Here is a 19,376-nt window from a genome sequence, read left to right on the forward strand (position 1 = left end):
TCACTGTGTGCTCCGTTTTTTTATTTTAGATTTATCGCTGAAATTTAGTAAAAATGAAAGTTTGATTTTAAAAAATGGCTTTTTGCAACCTGTGTATGAGATGAAGACACTTGGAGGGCTTATTTCATATTCCTTGTCAATAAAGGGATATAATAATTACATTATTAGTTAGACATCACTTTCAAGTCCCTCACATTTGACTCAAGAACCATGTTACTATAACTACAGGTTGTTATTCACCAGAACATTTAATATTGGGAAGTCTTCAAAACTTTTCAACACATGACAGTAGAAATTATCTCTTCCTTATGACATAAGGTTTAGTGTCATTTTCTGTAGCATAGCGTGAAACACATATGTTACCATTACTCATCCAAGGTTTTTCCAAAACAGCTCATCCTGGCAGTGAAATGCTGGATATACTCTGCTATTTCTAATTACGTACTGAAACAAAGTTTCTCGTTGCTTAAAAATCTTTTCCTTAAAGAAGAAAAAAATTATACACTTTTAGACTGTGAATTCGTAATGCTTTGTTAAGTGCAGACACTTTTCTTCTCCTCTGCCCTAAATGCTTCACGTTTTTATTCACGTGTGGAAATGGGTGTAGGAACACCTACCTCAAAAGGTATTTCATTATTAGGAGAATATATCCTGTAAAGCTGCATTGCCATTTGGGAAGACTTCTGTATCCATGTATTAATAATTGTGTTCATCATGATGGCTTCTTTCAATTCTCTCATTTTTTCTAACTTTTTCCACTTTGCCCTGGGAACAGAACTGACAGTTTCCCGTTTTCCCTGAGACCTGCTTGATGAAGATGTATCTGCTAGCTAATCTATAAATGTAGTATGTATTCAGAATTGAATATGTATCAATGTGTATATACATATATATACACATACACATCTAAATATATGTGTGTTTTGCTGAAAATTGGCATATGAAAACCAGCAAACTGTAGATGACAAAATGTTGCTGTAGGTTTACAGTTAATCATTAATGATTAACACATGTTCAACTCCATAAACAAAGTATCTATAGATTTATCTCATGCATTTATATGAGGGAACACACCCTGTACTGTTTTGGCTTTATATATACTAAGATAAGAATTGTGGGGGTTTCCCTCCTGAGTAATTCCTTCCATACCAGCTTCCCTTCTCCATTGTTACTTCTGTAACGAGAAATTAAGTATCCAATGTGGGTCAATTTATTTATAAAGACTTGGGCTCTCTGCAGGTTTTGGATTAGAGTTTATTTTCTTCACAGTAGCTGTTATGGGGCTGTGATGTGGATTTGTGCTGCAAACAGTATTGATAACTCAGGGGTGTTTCAGCTGTTGCTGAGCAGCACTTGCACAGAGTCAAGGCCTTTTCTGCCTCTCACCCCACCAGGGAGCAGGCTGGGGGTGTGCAAGGAGCTGGGATGGGACACAGCCAGGACAGCTGATCCCAAATGGCCAAAGGGATGTCCTGTACCATGTGCAGCAATGAAAATTGCAGAGAAAGTTTGCCAGAGCAGCAGTTGCTTGGGGACTGGCTGGGCATTGCTCGGTGGTGGTGAGCAGCTGAGGGTTTTTTGCATAATTTCTTTTCCTTTGTTCTGCTTTGGGTTTTTATATATTAAACTGTATTTATTGTGACCACAAATGTTCTCACTTTTACCCTGCTGTCCCCTGTCGTGCTGCACAGGAGTGAGTGAGCAGCTGGGTGAAGTTAAATCACAACAGTCCTGTTTTGTTACCCAGTGTCAGGCTTGAAGGGTTTGAGATAACAGACTTGACCACAGCACGTTAGAGGGAACTGATAATTATTATCTGTTTGACAGTTGTTGGTCACAGTGTTGATTTACTTGTTCACAGCATTAGTTTATCTAATCACTGTCATGCTCCCTATTTTTCCTTTTTTGCTGTACATCAAATTTGAGAGCTTGTTAAAGGCTAAATTTGCAGTGTATCATTTGGTTGTGTTTTGCCAGGGAGAACTATGATAAAAGCATTGGCCTTGAGCCTAATCTGGTATTTGGGCCCTGCATTGTTGCCTTCCCTGCACTTTGGGAACTGTCTCATGGGGACAATGAACAATTACACATTTTCCCTTTTCTCCTCCAAAAACTAATTGGTGGATGAAACAAAGAATAGCATCTTCCTCTTCTTTTTCTGTAGGGTAGATGTTTTCTCCCTTTTTACAAGGACTGCTCAGTATCTTGAATACCCCTTGGTAACTAAAATATTCCTACTGGTATGTTTCAAGTATATTTTTCCAGTTTTTCCTAAGGTTAGTTCAAGAATATCACATTATTTCCTGAGGCAGTACAGTCATAGGTATCAGGGCACGTGGGAGAATATGATATGGGCAGGTGACAAGGATTGTCACCTCCAACAGTCCAGGACTTCACCCCTGAACAAGTCCAGGATCTTGAAGAGATCAAATATTTGAAAATAAAGGATGCCCTGGCTATGGCAGAAACATAACTTAGCAGGGCTGACATAACAAAAATGTTATAAGTATTGTTTTAATAGTATTTAAATAAACAGAATTATTTCAAATAAAACCATGTATTTTTATGGACCTGGCTCTTAATGAAAATACCTAGTCTAGTAAGCCAGGCAAGGTTTTTTTCTAATACACAGTTTCTTTTATCTTTGATTTCTTTCTGAGAAGACTTCAGTACAAAGGAGACATCTGAGTCACTGTCTGTCATGAAAGTTAGCTGTTACAGTTTGTGAAGACTGCTGTTCTAGGGTTGTTCATGAACTGAAAAATTCTGTATTTCATTATGCTCAGACTAAGAGTCCTGGAGCTTCTTGGGGGAAGAAAAAACTGAAAGCTTTGGCAGATAATGGCAAACTTCAATTGTTTTTCTGTTATTTGTGGAAGTGACCATTTTAGCATCTTTAAAATATTTTTATGGTGATTTTTTTCCGTTTTTAAGTATTATAGTGAATATGTAGTGAGTTATTTAAAAGCCATGTAGGCTCTAAATATCTTTTGGTCTCAACACAAATACTTAATATAAATTTTATCTAGTTACTAGGCAATATATCCCTTTCAAGTTAACTGTAGTAGATATTAGGTTTTTTTGCCCTGGCATTTTCTGCTTAAGGAGGAGTTTTAACATTTCTTCTCTCTATGCAAAACTTGCAACTTTTTTTTCCTGCAAAAACAGGGTGTGATTGATATTAGTAAAGTACCTTGGGAATGCTACACCTTCTATAACTGACACATGCTGTAAATGATGAAAAAAGCACTGAGAGTTTTTCTAGCTGCATGGTTCTGCTATGCTGTTTGGATTCTGCTATTATAGATTAGCTGGAAAGATGAAAAGAGAAGGCTGAAGGGATTTAGGTAAATAAGCTTTCACTGTGAATCCTTAGAACATGTTTTTATGGGTTTTTTTGTGTGTCTCTCTTTGTCCTGTAAGATTCATTGATGCCAGATACCTGAACAGCAAGTGTAGCTTCTTGGGATAGTGTTTTTTGCATCTAGTGCTGTATAATCTCTTTATGTTTGTCACTGTGATATCTGACTCCCAAAAATGTGGAAGTTTGATGTGACAAATTAAGGTGGGGAACATGAAAATTGTGAACATAATTGGCAGAACCGCAGCTGAGGTCTTTAAAACACACTCATCTCCCCAGATAAATATTCTTTTAAATTAGTTTAGTTTCTATCTCATATTTTAAGAATTACTATTCTTAATTCATATTAAGAATTACTATTAAGCAGATTTACACAAATATACTTTTCAAATTAATTGAAGTAATAAATCAGATTTTTTTCCAAGTGTATGAGGGAAAGCAGATGTTCACCAGTCTAGAACAGTTATCAAACAATATACAAGAAAATGCTGGTAGCCACTGAATAAGTAAATTTGAATTGATATTTAATGTTTGGAAAAAACAAAAAAGATTATGAAGCCTGGAAGAAATCTGAACAGAAAGTGACCGCATTATTTTGCTCCAGTCAACATTATTAGCACCAAGACAGAAGTGAAACTTCTGATAGAGTTGGTAAGTAACCTGACTTTATTCCATGGCATGGACTGTAAAAGGAAGAGATAAGAAGTTCCCAAGGACATAAAGATAAATGTAAGAAAAGGACCTTAGTTAAGCAAATCTGTTCAATTCATTGTTCATTCCATAATTCTCAGAACTCCCAGAAAATTGCTTGGGGAGGGACAAGTCCAGAGCTGTGTTTCACTTAATGAAGCTTTAGTAGCCATGTTAACCACAGTAATCAATATCAAGGCACTAAGGGGACCAATGCCTTTTATAATTGGTGTAATGAAATGGAATAATTGTCAACATGACTATTTAGACTTTTAAAAGGCCTGTAACAGGACAGAAAATTTCTGTTCATGAACAACAGCCTGTTAAAAGGATTTTTTTTTCAGATTGCATAAAGCTTTTTTTCTCTCATTGTCAACAGCATTGTATCCTTGCTCTGCATCCATAATTTGAAACAGCTGAAAATTTTCTCATCACAATGTGCTAGGAGACTATAAAAATACATACACAATACAAAAAAAAAGCCTTGAAAAAATATTTTAATGTGCCTATACAAATTATATGACTGTGATTTTTTTCTTTTTCCACTTACTTACTTGAGAAAGGTAAAATTCAGGAGGTGACACCCTACACTAAAATTGATTGTTATCTGTTTTGGAGATGCTGATAATTCCAAACCATAGGAACTGAAACAGAACTGAAGGAATGCACCAGATGGTAAAGCATGAGGCATCAATGTGTTGGTGAAGAGCTGTGTTGTTAAAATGTGTCCTCAGAACTGGAGGATTAACTTGCCTTGCACATCTGCACGGGAAAATGACTCACAGTCAATAGTAAAATACACTTGTAGAAAAAAATGCAGGATGAAATTAATGTGACAGAACTCAACTCAAGGCCAGAAGGAAAGGGAAGTCAGTATTTATTTTAAACACAACCAATTTCAATCACTCATGTTGAATCTCATAGATTTCACTCAGTTGTATTTTCACACTGATGCGCTCACAAGTGCCAAGAAACTCATGTCAAAGCAGACACTCCAGGCAGGCTAGAGGTGCCCAGAGAGACAAGGAGGGGTGACCATTAAGTGCCATGTCTCTGGGGCTCTTCCTTGGCAGTGGAAAACTTTTTCATTGGGCTGGTATGGAGTTCATTTTCTTGACAGTAGCTGGTATAGGGCTGTTTCGGATTTGTGCTGCAAACAGTGTTGATAACTCAGGGATGTTTCAGCTGTTGCTGAGCAGCACTTGCACAGAGTCAAGGTGTTTTCTGCCTCTCACCCCACCAGGGAGCAGGCTGGGGGTGAGCAAGGAGTTTGGAGAGGACACAGGCAGGACAGCTGATCCCAAATGACCACAGGGACATCCCACACCATATGACATTGGGCTCAGGAATAAAACTGGAGGGGATGGAGGTCAGCCAGAGCAGCAGTTGCTTGGGGACTGGCTGGGCATCTGTCACTGATGAGCAATTAGGCTTTTGGCAGCACTTTTCTTGATTTTTGGTTTTTTATCTTTGCTTGCCTTTTTTTTTTTAATTTTGTTTTGTTTTGTTTTCTATTGTGTGGTGGGATTTTTTGGTTTTGTTTTGTTTTGCTTTTTTTTGGTGGGGTGTTTTTGTTTTTTGAAGGGGGCACAGTGGTGATTTGGTGGTATTTTTGTTTTATTTGCTAAATTATGTTTATGTCAACCCAAAAGCTAGTGCACTTTTAGCCTTCCAATTCTCTCCCCTGTCCCATTGTGACGTGTCTGATATATAATACCAGATAACAAATACCATAGCCACGCAGATATTTATATCCTTTAGCTAGTACAATGTGATGTTCCATCATAAGTTTCCTTACCTCATCATCCACAAACTGTAGGGAGGGGTTGTTATCTGTGTGTTTCCTCACTTCAGTAACTTTATGGCCTTTTTCCCTGCTGGGGTAGCAAGCAGCTGGCACACACTGTTTTAGCCCTGCTGCCACCCTCCTGCTATCAGACCTCAGGTCCTCTGCTGACAACTCATCCTGCCATGGCCTTGTCACAGCTCAGGCCTCCAGATCTTGATGTAAACAGCACATTCCTCAGCATTTACTAGTTTAATTGCTTTTACTCATGAACTCAGTTATCAATTCATGCTGTTCTTGCTTTCACATAAGTAATTCTCACTCATATTTCATTCAAACCATTCTTAATGTCACTGTTTCAGCTCTCTGGAGCAGCGTGACATGGGTGGGCCTTTATAACAGAGCTTGGTAAATGCCTTTAGAGACCATTGATGGAGTCTTTCTAGAAGACTTCCCAAACATATTGGTGTCATGGTGTCATCGTCAACATTTTCACTGATATTCCAGGAACAAATATGAAAAAACCCTGCCAATTTAAATTGCATGAAAATAAAGGTCAGTCTCTCCTATTTTTATTGCTCTGTACCTTTAAACACAGTATGCTAGTGTTTATTGTTAGTGTTATCACCTACAAAGTCATGCTTCCAGGAACAGGAAAAGAAATTAAAGGTACACATTATGTCCTGGAAAATAGCACTGAAATGGATGTAAGGAATCTTCTGAACATGGATCTACCCATAAGCAAACTCCTAATGTAATTCTGTGGCAAGGAGAACTATTGCAGCAAGTGGATGTAACCAGAATGTATGGTGATGCTTTTATCCCCTGTCCTACAGCACCTGTGAAATGACTGTTAAACCACACTGTTACTGGGTGGACACTGAGGCTGAGGTTTTAAAATGTTGTGCTAAAGAATTTATATAAGAGTCACAAAAGTCCAAGTTCCAGGAATACATGGTAGGAGATCTGGAGGACAGTGTTTCAACTTGCCAAGTAGAAATTCAAGGAGCATACAGCCAAAACCCACTTCTGCCTAAATGAATAGAGAATGCTGCAAAGCTTTTTTAGGGTGGTTAAAGAAGACAACAGAGATTGAATACTGAAGCAAGGCAAGTTCAGTTTAGAAATTCAAATTTGGCTCTTAATCCCTATCAACAATTACTTTGAGCACTATGGATGGTGCTGAATTCCAAATGTCTTGGCACAGTGTTGTTTAATTACATTTTTATTTCAGATGTAGTTAACCTGTGGTTCACAGCTAATGGTCTCTGTTAGACCTTAATGCTAAACCCAAAACTTGAAATCCTGAAATCATTAGGTGTTATAAACTAATGTTAATTACTGTTAACCTATTCTGTTTCATGGCTATTTTGTAATAACATTCTGGAAAAACAGAGGAATGTTGTTGGCTGTGTTTTGACTCAGGATGGCACATTGGTACTTACCAAAAGAGTTATGTTCAACTGCCAGATTTCAACCAGGCATTAATCACCGCAGAAACTTGTACCACAAGCACTAGGAAAGTTTCCAGGCAACTACCTCCTAATATTTCTAGTGTTGGAAGTGATTTGAAATTTATAAATGAAAATATTCCTGGGATGCTTCTTTGAAAGAAGTGTCTTGCATGAATAATCTAGAACTTCAGTCTTGTTCCTTTTCTCTGCCTCCACCTTTCAGGTAGCAGTGAGAAACTTTATCTCAGTTTTGGGTGGTTCTTATCAGCTTCCATGAACAGGTATGTCATTTGGTCCATGCAGCATGAAATTTGGATTTTATCTAGTCCTGTCAAGAGCAACGAAGTCCTGGGTTGAAGTTCTTAGAATCTGGAATTCCTCAACTGACTTTCACCCATGATGTGTCTTGCGTCCTGATTTGTCAATTTTAAACTGTTCAAACACCATGTAGTCATTTACTGATTCACTGGGAAAAGCTCCATGTTCTTGCAGCTGTTCTTGTTCTGGCCCCAGTTCCAGATATCTGACTGGAGCTGTACTGCAAACTGAGTTAATTTAAATTAGCATGTGACAAAATTTGCAGTGTACTTTGTTGTCTTCTTTTATTGTAAGAGCTGTTTGTTGAGGTGTGGTCCTCCTGGAGCTTGTAAGTCTTTCATTTTGGCTTTTTTTTTCCCTTTTACCAAATTGCAAGTCACATACACATGATGATATTACATTAGCATTTCTTGTGAAACTGTTAAATATTTGATAGAAAGCATTTCAATTCAACCTGTTTCAACACCATCTGCTTAATCCATTTATCTTGTATATTTTAATTAATTTATATTCCTTTCAATTAAGACTAATATGTATCACCTTGACTCTATTCCAAGCTAATTATATCACTATATGTAAATTAAGACATGAACAGATCTCCCTCCTTTCCTAGCAGGATATGTTATATTGCCATTGAGGTTTACAAATTCCTGCCCAAAACCTGCACTAAATTTTTCTTTCCCTTCTTTATGTATTGCATGCAATTTATATACACAGTTGCCATCAGAACCATTTTTCAGGTCCTGTATTTAAGAATACCTGATAAATATTTTATTTATTTATCAGCAATGTTAGCATCTTGCTATCACAGAGTATTCTGAGTTGGAAGAGACCCACAAGGATCATATGAGGGATCATCCAGCTTCCTGACCTTGCCTCAGGCCTGGTTTCTCCCTTACTGAAACCTCAATTCTTTAAAACCTCTTTTCTAGGAGAACTGAAATGCTTCACAAAAGATTGTCTGTATTTTATCATCTCTGTTCCTTCTGTCTGTCCTGGATACCAAACATGTCAGACTCCCATTAAAAAAAAAAAAAAATAGTGAGTTACTATAATGAAAGTTAAATGGCACCTCTCTATCCCAAATAATTTAAAACACAATTACTACGATTCCAACTTCACCCCGATACAAAATGTGGCAGCACCTGTTAGGAAGATGTGGCAATGGTTTCATACTGTACAGCTGCATTGCATAACAGCAGGAGGGAAAAATACATGTTTGATCATGAGAAGGGAAAAGATAAGTCACGTGCAGTGTGTCCCTTCTGCCAGGACTAACCTTTCCACCTGACCTTTGTGCCAGTTCACTTTCAGCAGTCTGACTGCTGAAATACTTTTTGTTCTGTCTGTATCATTGCTTCCTCTAGGTAAAGTCCACTGTTCTTTCTCCTTGCCAGTTCATCTGCAAGGCCCAGTCTCTGAACACACTCTTCTTTGGCCATTTTTCATTCTTTTCAGATCCAGTGGTATTGTTCCAGGGGGAAAAAAATTAAATCATTTTCTACTCTGTGGATCAGCCATTTAGCCAAAGTCCTTTGCTGTGTTCAGCTCCTCTTTCAAAGTTCTCGTCGGCAGCGTTGATGTTCAAATAATAGTCATGGCCAGCACCAGACCGAACATCTTCCCCATGTTCAGCTAATAATGGTTAAGGTGAGCAAAACACAAATATTTTGAACTGTGCACTTGTACTACAATGGTGTCCTAAATCTCATCTCAATCCATACAGGCATTTTGCACCAGAGATCTGCCTTCCTGCTTATTAATAATCCCACACAACGAAACAGGTGGTGTTAGTGGGGATCCTTGGTGGGGCAGCATCCATCTCTGCACAAGCTTTCTGAAGGGGTTTTTTTTCTGTAGTAGGCAATATTTGCCCTATGGAAAACATCTGTGGTCTCAGCTGAGTGCAATTTAACACCTTTTTTTCTGGAAAGGTTTGTTGGCCTTCAGAGTGACTCATCAAAGGTTATTGGATTGAGTATTTCAAGCCCCAGGCAGATACCCAGCATCAGCTGTTACCTAGTGAACCATAAAGGAAAAGTTCAGTGTGAATATTAACAAAACCAACTATGCCTGAGAGGCATTGTTAGAAGTTTGTGTTATCTGATAACATAAAGAATAGGAAGTCATTTTAGTTGGATGCAGGAACTGCTTCTTGTCTCCAGGAACTGTAGGTGAATGAATATGGAAGCAAGAAGATGGTACTTTGTTCTTTAACCATGTTTTCTCATCCACTTTTTTAAAATGTTCTCAAAAACAGAATATTTTTTTTTCAATTTGAGGCTTAATGTATGTGTAGATACATTTTGGGACAAACCAGTAAGTAATAGGTGGTAATGGACAAACAATGTCCATTCTGTCCAATGTCCAATGTCCTTTCTGATTTTATCAGAAAGGAAATCACAAAGTACAAACCAGTTCAATTTGTACACTATAATGAAAAGGCCATTTCTGTTTCTTATGGAGATAAACCATTTCTGCTTGGATGTACTTGGTTTTTTACCATAAGCAAAAGACAGATATTACTGCAGCAGTAACAGGACTTGGTAAAGAAAGCACTTCTGATCAATATTATTAGTTAAAAATAATTGTAAAATGTCCTAGAAACTGCTATTAATAAAATACTAGTTTCTAGTAACAGTCTACAGGCTTAAATATGTAACTTAAAAGTTTTTAACTCCACTATTGAAACAGATAAATATGGGCACTATTCTAGTACTTCCTTCATCTGAAGCTTCAGCAGTTTTGGATGGGTGAGCCTGGATTAATTTCTGATACACAAACTACTTCTCAGCCGCTCCAGTTCAAGCAATTTTGGAAGCTACATTTGTTCCCTGGAAGATGATTTTACAGCCCATTACTAAAATGCTCAAGGGTCTTAAGGCCTTTCCATTTTAGGCTACTTTTTTCTGAGCTTTTACCTATAACTAGCTAGGAGTATTTTAAACAGCTTTGCTTTTGACCAAATGTAATTGCTTGTTTATGGAAGAAAGCACTACATTGCAGGCTAATCAGTTCTGCATCAGTTTCCAAACAAACAAAAAATAGAGCAATTAATTCTGCTTCCATGCCCTTCCCCTCTCTTTTTTTTTCTTTTGCTTTTCAACATAGATTATAGGGAAACACTGCTCTGCTTTTGCATCATGAAGGGACTCCTTCTATTACAGAAAAGGTTTCCTGCATAAGTAGTGTATCTGTTGGCTAGGTAGAGCAATCTGAAATCTTTCTTTTACAAGGTTTTCCTGTAGCATGTGTGTGGGATCACAAGATTTACAATGTGCTAACTCCATGATCTCGTTGTATGCACACTTGATATTTTAGAATGCAAGGTATCATATTATATAGCCTTTTTGGCGTATAGAAGTAAAAATTTTAAGTGTGAAAATCTGATTAATATCTGCAAAGATTCATAACTGTTCTGTTTTTACAGATGGAACAGTTTTTACAATTCACTGAAGTGTATCAAAAACAAACAAAGAAATAGCAATGCTGTGAGTTTGAACCCATGTTTTCAACACATTAGGCTTATTGCTGTCTGATTAATAACAGCTCTTTCCTTAAAACTTGTTCATTTATAAACATACACAGTCAAAAAATAACTACACACTTTGCAAACTTTGACAGCTCAGAAAGCAGGGAGAATTAAATACTGCTCAATATATGGAATAAGACATAACCTTTGATTAGGCAGCATATTATTTTTCAACTTTTTTTAATGTAGCTAACTACAGGTTAGGTTATTTTTAAATAACTTCCAACATCTCCTGAACCGTCAGCTATATCTTCATGTCTTTTTTAGCACTGGATAATCAGAATTCTCAAAAGGTGATATCTGTGACAACAAAAGCTATTGTACACTGCTGCCATAGTTATATTCAGTGTTTGCATTTGATATAATTGGACACTTCAGTTTGTTTTTTGCTACCTTTTGTTCTAACTTCTTCCATGACAAGCCCATAAGTTAATTATGAGTGGCAGAATTTGATTGTCATATTTTCTGTTCAGGTGCTGGGGATTTTTGAACTCCTACAATAATAGTGGTAGATTTTGTGATCATTACCCTCTCCATACCTAGAAGCTGTGCTTACCAGAGGAATCCTGTGCTCAGTTTTGGGTCTCTTGCTACAATAAAGGTATTGAGGTGCTGGAGTGCCTCGAGAGAAGGGCAACAGAGCTGGTGAAGGGTCTGAAACCTACATCCTACGATGAGTAGATGAGGGTTCAGGGATTATTTAGCCTGGAGAAAAGGAGGCTCAGGAGGAACCTTCTCACTTTCTACCAGCACCTGAGAGGAGGTTGTAGCAAGGTGAGGGTTGGTCTCTTCCCCCAGGCAACAAGTGACAGGGTGAGAGGAAACAGCCTCAAGTTACACCAGGAAGGTTTAGATTGGATATTAGGAAAAATTTCTTCACTGAAAGGGCTATAAAACATTGGAGCAGGCTCCACAGGGAAGAGGTTGAGTCACCATCCCTGGAGGTATTTAAAAGACAGGTAGATTCTATGATTCTAAGAAGTGGAAACTTGAAGAGTTCAATCATAGTATACCCTTTATTCTCCTTCCCATTGCAACCTTCCTGCATCAAAAGGATTTTAGGCAGCAAGTTCAGAGATGGTAATTCGATTTTCAGTCTCATGAGAGGAGGAGGGAAAAACAAAGCTAAAAAGACCCACTGGTGAAAAGGAACCCATCTTCCAGGATTAGGGTTATTTAAAACACCTGAAAATAAATGTTTCCAGCCTGAGCTGCCAGAAAGTGAGTCTCTGCTCACTCTTTGCAGGATAACTTTCAGCACTGGAGTTGCAGTCAATTTCATTACAGAACTAAAATTTCTGTGTTATTGATGCTACTTTTTAATGAGGAATATACCAAAAGCCCATAGACAATTTTTTGGTAACTAGGTTGTCAATTTTCTCTCATGTTTTTGTTGGGATCTCCAGGAGATGCTTCTGACAAAAGGAATATATTTCAACACATATGAATAAACTTGTGCTTAGGAAAAGGAAACAGCTGGGTGTATTCCAACAATGAATATATCCTGTGAAGGAAGAAGTCCAACCATTTTGAGCAGCTCTCAATAAGCTCCCAGGCCTTGCTTTTGTCTTGATATGAAAATATTGTTATGGGATGTTTTCAACTATCTGTGGGTTTTCCTCCAAAATTCACACTCCAAAATTTTCATCCTAAGAAATGAATTAATCTGACTGTATTTATAAAGTTATTCATAGGTAGAGGCTGCAAAAGCTGTTGGTACTCTATGGCCCTGACAACTGGATCCCCAAGAAAAAAACCCAATTGCTGAAATACCTACAGTCATCACAATTCAGTTCATCTTTTGAAAAAGTATGAACTTTCCTGGCAAAATTCTTAATGATTTCCCAAAAAACTATTTCCTTGTCATCCAGTATGTTCCCTGTAATTCTGCATAATAGCATTGCTCAATGGGAATATGCTTCTTGTCTTCTCCTTCCCTCTCTGGTTCCTCTTGGAAGAGTTTCCTGTTCTTTGGAAAAGTATTTTATGTCAAGGGAAGCAGCAAGTGACACAGCAACATGTTATGCTTACAAGTAGGACTCAGTCATTTATGTGCTGCAGTTTCAGTTTATGAAATACATTATGTAATTTTAGGTGGTTTATGTATTGTCATATTGTAACCTTTGTATTGAATGCATTTTTCTCAGATGCCTTTGCAAGAAGGAAAAAGCTGTTGTTAGTTGGGTTTCTGTTGATGTGGTTTGGGATACTTTTTGGGGTCTTTTTTCTTTCTTTTCAAAGTCTCCCACTCTCCTAAGAAGAAAATTGGTTGACCTATTGGATTTGTTTACATTTCCTGCTAAGTTGCAGCAAATCCTGGACTTTCCAAGTGTAAGAAGGTAAGAGGACCTCCCTGGTTTAGAAGATGACAGAACAAAGTAATTGGATTGTATTGTGGTGCTTATTGGGAATCAGTTGCTCAGGAGTTGCCAGAACAAAGAAAATAAGACTATAACTGCATAGACTAATTGTAACACATCTTTTTTCCAATTTGGACACGTATTAACAAAATCAGGAGACCACTTAGAGAAGGTTAGAGGTGCTACTGGAAAAGACAAAGAGAAGTAGAGGGGCAGGGAAGCCCTCAGGGACACCACAGTGCACAGGTGAATTGATCTAATTGAGCCCTGAATGCTTTGATCTTTCAATAGCAACAAAACTGACCAAAATTTCTGAGATGAAATACAAAAATTGTCTTTATAGACATTTCATGAGAGAGCAGTGAGATAAATTAATCTGTTAAAATCCAATTGCACATTAAATTATTTCAGATACTTCTGTTAAAGTTTTCATTTAAATCTGAATGATACCCAGGGCAGCGGATAGTGGAAAGAAGGAAGCTTTGTAACCCATGGTGAAAATATGAATGTCTGTGTAAATAACCTGAAAATCCATTTCAGGAGGAATGAGTCCATCTGCAAACTTTTAACAGGGCTGCAACAGGAACACAGTGCCAGATCTTGGACTCCAGCTGCAGAATTTCCACACTGGAAAATGCATCTCTAGAAAATTCTATGATCTTGTCCTGTTATTTGAACTCAAAATATGTTATTTCCATTGTGGACATGGATGTAATCTGAAGTCAGGGATGCTATGAACAGCAGTGCTGCCTCACCCACCCCAAAAAGGATGTACAAAGGCAAAGGATGTCAGGATGTTTTTCCTTGAAAATGTAAGCATCCAGTCTTGTAAGATGCTTTATTTGGGGGTGGTGTGTGTGCGTGTGTGTGTGTGGATGTGAGGTGCATCACATATAAATAATCCTCTAAGTATCTCCACAAGTTAAACACAAATCTCACATCAGTTCCTAAATATTGTGTCAATTTAACTCCAGTCCTTTAACATCTGCTTGATTCAAAACACAGATTGGTCAAGAGTTGACACTTGTACTTGTGTGGTCCAGTCAACAACATGATTCATGTTGTAGGGCTGGTTGCATAAGCTGACAGGATAATCCAGCCAGCCCGAGCAGCTGCTGTGCTGCTGACACTCTCATGTGCTGTCCTGAAGAAAAAAAAAGCTGAGCACAGCTTGGCTAAAAACATGCTAGTGGTGAAACTTCAGCAGACACAGTGCAATGAGAAGCTAAAAAGTTCACTCGAAAATGTCAGGTCTCGCAACACAGATCTGAAGTTTCAGAAGAATAGGAAGGAACCTTCCTTTCTACCAAGGAAAAAAAGCTATAGAAGAGATGTTTGGATGGTTTCAAGAAGCTTTGAGCAACATTCAGCATCCTTGCACTGCCTTAGGTGAGAGAGGGTGATGCTGTGTGTCAGGCAAATTCAAATCTTACATGAAGAAAAGCAGAGGTACGTAATTCAGAATAAAAAAAACTTTCACCACCCAGTGAAAGGCTTGAATCCTAGCTGGGTGCAGGATACCCATACCCCTGTTGTTATTTTTTTTTCTTGAATACGGTCACATACTTCAAGGGTAGAAACAGGTGTTTATCTGTATTAGAAAGGAATATGCAAAGGCTTTGAATCAGGAGCTCTTTTGTTCTGCCCTAATTCCTTGCCAGCTGCCCTTAATACTTATGCTAACACTCCTATTTGTCTACCCCACATACCTGCTGGGAGTGCCCTTCCTTGGCAGGGAGAATCTCCCAGCCTCAGAGATGGGTTGCTCAACATCTGACAGTAAATCAGCATCAAAACTAGGATTACTGTGTGTTTCTGTTCCTCTCTCATGCCTGATGCACCGTAAAGGCACAACAAGATGTGTGCTCTGCGTTTGGCTGTGACTGTGGAACAAAGCCTCAGGCTGGATCCACAAAGGTCTTTCAAGGCAGGAGGGGATGGTCACATCTCTAAGTCCAAAATGAAGATTTTGAATGCTTCCTTGCAACTGTCAGCTAAGGCTGGTTTCCATACAGACCTATGTTTTCAGAACCAACGTTCCCTATCAAATCCAGGCTTGGCACAAAAGATCCCCTTCAGATTACCCGAGGGGAAAACCCATGGAAGGAAACAGCAGCAAAGGTGTTGACATGATGGAGATGGATATAAAATGGAAGTAGACAAGGCGTAAATCTGGCTCTGCGAAGGAAACAATGTTATCAGAGTAAATGAATGGGAAACAAAATAATCAGAGTTACCAACTTCAAGTTCTGTTTTTGGGAAAAATAAAAGGAACAAACCCACATCTTGGCAGGAGTGACTTCACAATGTTTATCATTAACTCATTAGGTTTACATCTGCCATATTAGTTAACTTTGCATGTTGTCACAGGCACTGGTAATGAGCCAAAGACTTTTGCCATCAGTCTGGGGCAGTTCCAGGTAAATAAAGTTCACTTATTTACTTTATTTAGGTACAAGTCTCCGCTCTAGTTCCCGCTCCCCTGCTTTACCCTCCACCCACACGTTCAGTGTGTGTACATAAAGAAGTGCCAGAGAAGCCAAGTCCCTCCTGGACCATAGCACAGGAGCTCTTTTCCTTTTTCTGGAGAGGATTACTTGTGAAATGCTGCTGAGCTGGGCTGGCAGGCTGGGTTGGTAGAAACCTATTTCTCTACATGTCCCTGGTCTGATTTAGCAAACTCCTGAAGTAACGAGTCCATGTGTTTTGGGGCCAGAGTTGATCCTTGCATGCAAATTGAGTGGGCATCTCAAATACCAACCTAGGTCACTTAGGGAAGTACACAGCACCTGGTAGCTGTACTTCTGCTGGTGTGATGCAGCTGAAGAGCTGCAGACCCCTTCTCAGAGACCCCTGGTGCCTTCCTTCCCAGCAGTGCCCATCTCCTCCAGACCATCCTGTGGCTAGCACAGACCTTTCCTGTGGGAACTTTTTTTTCTCTTCTTCCTGTGTTTTATAAATAAAGTTTGGATGTTATTAAAAACAGTTTCTCAGATGTGGACAGTTCAGGCCTGGCCAATCAGGCCTAGGGGGAGGCTTCAAACTGACCAATCCAGGTGACCTTTGAAAAGTCTATATAAGATGGAATTAAATAATAAAATCTTCTTCTGGATGCTACCTTTTGAACCCGGGTCTTCTTACTCTGCTAGCGGCTCAACAGCGACATCATCCCACCTATTATTTACTCTGCTAGCAAACTGTGTCTTCGAGTAACAAAACATGACACAGTGCATGAGAACAGTCACAGCAAACAAACCACTTTTCCCCCTGAGATTCCCTATCTGGAAAGTAGGAATAAACTTTTCTTGAAAGGATGCATCATTTTGGGAGGAGTAGTTACTGAGAAGTGACTAGTGTTAGTGTATGGCTGCTACCATTGTGAAAGTCAAATGGCTTGTGGTAGTAGAGCAAGGTCCATTAGTCTTTATTTAGAATGAATTAATGTACAACCGCAATCAGTTTGCAGTATCTGACCCAGTACTGGCTATCCCATGATAAGCTGCACACCCTTGCAAATACTTTATGCTTATTTATGCTTTATTACAATTATTTCTATCTTAAAAAAATGAGTCAAAAACATCTATTAATATTTATAAATCACATATAATCTGAACTCATAGTAATTTGCCTTAATTTTCTTTAAAATTCTTCAATCTTTTCTTTAAAATACTTCAATCTTAATTTAGACTGTTAGTTGTCAAATCATGAATAGTTGTTATCAACTATTCCATGTCACAGATTCACCTCACCAGCTCCTCTGAAATGATGGTGTTCTTCCTACCTACATGATGTGAGGAAAAATACTTACTGACTAAAGTATGTGGAGCAATCCATCCTCTGGAAGGATCATTGCAGCCAGGAACACACAGCCCAGGAGGTTCCTGCAGAGCACTTTTTGACACAGGTGGCTGATGAGCCATCAAAGAGAGGTGTGCTGCTGGACCTTGAACTAAGAAAGACTTGCTGAGGATGTGAAGACTGGGGCAGCCTTGGTTGTGGTGACCATAAGATGGTGTAGTTCAGGATCCTGTGTGGCAGAAGCAGGACAGTAAGTAGGATTACAGTCCTGGAATTCTGGAGAGCTAAATTTGGCCTCTTCAAGGACCTACATGGAGGAATCCCATGGGCTAGGGGCATAGAAAGTAGGAGGGTCCAAGCGTTAATATTCAAGCATCATTTCCTCCAAGCTCAAGAGTGGTGCATCCCTTTAAGTAAGAAATCAATGAAAAGGGGGCAGGAGAACTGCAAGGATGAGCAAGGAGCTTCTGGTAAAATTCAGACAGAAGAAGGAAGTTTATAGAATGTGGAAAAAGGCACAGGCTACTTGGGAGGCGTATGGGAATGTTGTCAGAGTATGAATGGGTGAGACTAGAAGGGCTAAGGCCCATTTGTAATCAAGGACAAGAAGAAGGGCTTCTTCAAGTACCTCAGCAGGAAAAGGAACACTTGGGAAAACATGGGCCTGCTGCTGAATGAGGTGGGTGCCCTGGTGACACATGACACAGAGAAGGTGCAGTTACTGAATGCCTTCTTTCAGTTCCTACTGCTAATGCCAGTTCTCAGGAACTCCAGACCCTGAAGCCAAGAAAGTAAACCTGGAAACAGGAATGCTTTATCTTGGTCATAGAGAGTTGGGTTAGAGATCAAGTAGGCAAACTTGACACCCACAAATCCATGAGCCCCAGTGGGATGCACCCAGGAGTGCTGAGGGAGCTGGCAGATGTTACTGCTAAGCCACTCTCCTTCATCTTTGAAAGGTCATGGAGAACAGGAGAGGTGCCTGAGGACTGGAGGGAAGTCAATGTCACTTGAGTCTACAAAATCGGCAAGAAGGAGGGCTCAGAAAACTACAAGCCACTCACAGCTTCCCCTCAGTCACTGAAAAGGTGATGGAATGGCTCATTCTGGTTGTCATTTCTGAGCATATGGAGGGAAAGAAAGTTATCAAGAGAAGCGAACATGGATTCATCAAGAGGAAATTTTGCTTGATGAACCTGATTGCCTCTGATGACATGACTGCCTTGGTGTATGAGGGGACAGCAGGGGATGTCACCCTGTGACTTCAGCAAGCCTTCTGACACAGCTGCCCTCATAGGCAAACATGCTTAGTTATTCAAAGCTACGTTGCCTGACTTTTCTATTTCACCTTGAAAACATGCTCCTGTGAGTTCAGAGTTTTGGAGAAGAAAGCAGAACAGCATTTTTGTTTGCTGAGTACTTAACAACCCTGCTGTGCTCTGAGTTTTCCTAGAAAGTGAGCCTCGCTGGGAAACTTAAGTCCTCTGAGAACAAATTCTGTCCCTCCAATGAGTACAGCCATAAAATATGCCCACAGAGACCAACCCCATGGAATCATCTTACTAAAGGAAAGCAGAAGCCAATCCACCTCAGAAATAGCTGTGAAGCAATTGTATGTACCTTTATTTCTCTCTGTGGGACAAATTAAAAATGTGTACTCATCAGGGTGAATTCATTGTGGATTAATAGAGACCTTAAATATTGAAAGATAACATGAGTGAAAGCCAGGGTGAATAAACTAGCTCATTTATCCCAAGTTTTAGAGAAAACAGGTGTTTTTCTTAATTTCTGCATCCCATTTGTATGTTGCTTTCTAGGAAGAAACATCAAAGGCCTACTCTTTGTTTTCATTAAATGCATATAAGATGTGCTTGGGAGCTAACATTTTACCACCATTGCTCATGCAATGGAAAGGGACCTGTTATTCAGGGAAGAAATGACATCTTTTATTTCATACTTTAACAGAAAATGGTGGTAATATCTCAATTATTTCTGTAGATGAACAAGACATTGGAGGTTTCAGCATTCTTTGTTGCATTACAGATTGCTTGTTTTGCTGGAGTAACCATAATAGAGA

The sequence above is a fragment of the Lichenostomus cassidix genome, chromosome 1 (genome assembly GCF_008360975.1).
Source record: "Lichenostomus cassidix isolate B80296 chromosome 1, HeHo_3.0, whole genome shotgun sequence".
NCBI lineage: Eukaryota > Metazoa > Chordata > Aves > Passeriformes > Meliphagidae > Lichenostomus > Lichenostomus cassidix.